At 59.4% G+C, this 2,866-nt stretch overlaps 1 pseudogene; it reads right to left on the bottom strand.

Moving 5' to 3' along the window:
* Positions 1 to 280: 280 nt before the first annotated feature.
* Positions 281 to 1,929, bottom strand: LOC121847425 (annotated as a pseudogene).
* Between the last annotated feature and the right edge of the window lie 937 nt (positions 1,930 to 2,866).

Below are 2,866 nucleotides of genomic sequence, written 5' to 3'. Positions count from 1 at the left end.
CTGTCTAGGGAGTTTTTCCTAGCCACCGTGCTTCTACACCTGCATTGCTTGCTGTTTGGGGTTTTAGGCTGGGTTTCTGTACAGCACTTTGAGATATCAGCTGATGTACGAAGGGCTATATAAATAAATTTGATTTGATTTGATTTTGAAGGTCTGAACTTGTATTCGGAGCATGTGCCAAATGAAGTTTGACTTGATATTGCCTTGTAACTTAACCCTCCCGTCGTCCTCGTATTGTGTCTAGTCCCCGCGTCCTCCGGGTCACCCTGTCCCATCCTGGCTAAAGGTCCAATGTGCGCAAGTGACAATAGGCGTGTGAACAGCCTTTGCCGATGTATTTCTTACACCTGCAGCACACCGTGTGTGTCTTGGAGTCCTTCTTGGGTGGGCAGAGCTGACACCTCTTCCTCTTACTTGCCCCGGTGGCCGGGGCAACGAGCGGGGCAGCGGCTGTGCCAGTGGCAGGGCCCTCGCGCTGTTGATCACGAGCCGCCGCCGTAGCACTCTGTAGGACTTTGACAAGTGCTGACGCAGCTTCGGTGCGGGGGAGATGCTGCCTTCTTTGGATCAGCGGCTTCACAAGTGCCTTTCCCAGCTGCTCGAGGAACACCCTGCGCTTGTTCCGCTTGCGAGGCATCCAGTCAGGCTTGATCTCTCGCCATATGACAAAGGCGTTGTAGGAGGACACGTCGAGGATGTTGTGGAAGACAACCAGGGGCCAGCGGGCAGTCATCCGTCTGCAGCTGTAGGTGCCGACCACCTTGTCTAGGTTGTCCACGCCGCCCTTGTTGCAGTTGTAGTCTAGGATGATGGCCGGCTTCCTGTCGCGGCGATCGCTAATGTGGCCCTCTGTGTGCAGCGTGCTCAAAAGTAGCACGTTCTGATTTTTCTTTGCCAGGTAGGACACCAGAGTGGTGGTGGGCGTGAAGGCAAACCTGGAGGACAGGACCTGTCTGCCCCTGGACTCGAGCAGCGCGGGCGGTAGCTTGGCCTTGTTTTTTCTCACCGTGCCCACCATGGTGAGGTTCCTCTCAAGGAGCCGCTGGCCCAGTTCGTAGGAGGTGAAGAAGTTGTCGCAGGTGACGTTGCGACCGCTCAGCCCCGTTGTCAGATCGAGGACGACGCGCATCCCCTGATTCTTCTCGGGGCCTCCGCTGGCCGCCTTGCCGGTGTACACTTGCATCTTCCAAGCGTAGCTGGACTTGAAGTTGCAGGCCACCCACGACTTGATGCCGTATTTCGCCGGCTTGCTGGGGATGTACTGACGGAAAGGACAGTGGCCTTTTGGAAAGGGGACAAGAGATTAGTGTCATTACTGTGTCTTGGGGGCCAACGGCCTTTTGTGTTACACATGCTGCTAGTGCTGCTACAGACGCTGCTTGTACCGCTGCTACAGCAGCACTACCTCTCCATAGACATGCGCACACGCACGCACACGCACAGTACCTCTGAACGGGACCAGTTGCTCGTCCACCGTCACGTAGGGCCCCGGGATGTAGAGGGCCGGCAGCCGCGCCTCCCACAGGTCCCAGACATCCCGTATGGCTGCGAGTTTGTCCGTGGCGAGTCTGGAGGGTCTCGACTGGCGGTCGTCGAATCGCAGCAGCCTCGAGTACCTGTGAAAGACCTTGAGCGGCATGGTGGCTCGGAACACAGTCCTGCCGCTCTCGGCGTCCCACAGGCTTGCCGTGGCCTCGTCTCGCCTCGGGACCTGTAGACGCCCGCTAGGATCAGCAGCCCTACGTAGGCGCGCAGGTCCGTGGCGTCCATGGGTCGCCAGTCGTCGGCGTATTTTCTGGCCCCATGCAGGTTCGTCGTTTCCACAATTATCCTTTCTATCGCCGGTGTGACAAACAGGTGGAAGGCGGACACGATGTCGCGGGCCTGGGTCGCGGGCCGTGGGGCCCGGAGTCTGGTCCGGCCCGGCATGGCAGATCGCGAGGGCCCCGCGGTGGCGGCCGTAGGCCACGGGGGACCACTCGATTTTGCCGTTTTTCGACAGCAACGGCGTCTCCCGTTAGTCCGGGGCCGAGGAGATCTCTTCCTCATGTCGGTCCTCGTGCTCGTCCTCGGGTGCTTCCTCGGGCTCTTCCTCAGAAGAGGGAGAAGAAGCATCGTCGACCTCACGGCGCTCGGGGTTGTATTCCTCCCTGTCTTCGTGTTCCGAAACCTCTTCCTCCTCCTCCTCCTCCTGGCAATCTGAGTAGTCTTCTTGGTCCACACTGGACAAGATCTGTTCTAGAACCTGCGCGGCCGTAAAACGCACGGCCATGGCCGCTCGGCTCCACTGATCGGGTCCGCTGAGCGCACTTGGCACGGGTGGGGCACCGGTCACTTTGTGTGTGTGTGTGTGTGTGTGGGTGGGTGCCGCTGACAATATTAGTATCCTCTCTACGTAGGGCCGGCCGGCCAGCTTACGCGGGTGACTGAGACCCAAAAAGGCACGAGGCTCGCTTGCGCGCTTGTGTGTAGCCATGTGCAGTTGACCCACCCCACCCGAGCAACAATAACACTCGGCTGCTCTCTAGCACACAGCGGAGCACGTATGGACCTGTGCAGCGGCTGGCTGGGCCACTCTGACCCACAGAGCGCAGAGCACAGAGCGGGAGCCCTGGAAACACAGGGCCTGGATCGCTCTGAGCCACGGGCGCAGAGCACAGAGCACAACAAGAACACTTGGCTGCTCTCTAGCACACAGCGGGCATGTTTGGACCTGTGTAGCGGCTGGCAGGGTCGCTCTGACCCACGAGCGCAGAGCGCAGAGCGGGGGAGCCGGGCACAACCTCGACACACTGGTAGACTCTCTACTACACTCAACGGCATACGTCTCGCCAGTGGCTGGCAGGGTCGTTCTGACTTAGGAGCG

The sequence above is a fragment of the Oncorhynchus tshawytscha genome, linkage group LG01 (genome assembly GCF_018296145.1).
Source record: "Oncorhynchus tshawytscha isolate Ot180627B linkage group LG01, Otsh_v2.0, whole genome shotgun sequence".
Taxonomy (NCBI): Eukaryota; Metazoa; Chordata; class Actinopteri; order Salmoniformes; family Salmonidae; genus Oncorhynchus; species Oncorhynchus tshawytscha.
The sequence above is the reverse complement of the archived record's forward strand: the minus strand, read 5'-3'. Positions and strand labels throughout refer to the sequence as shown.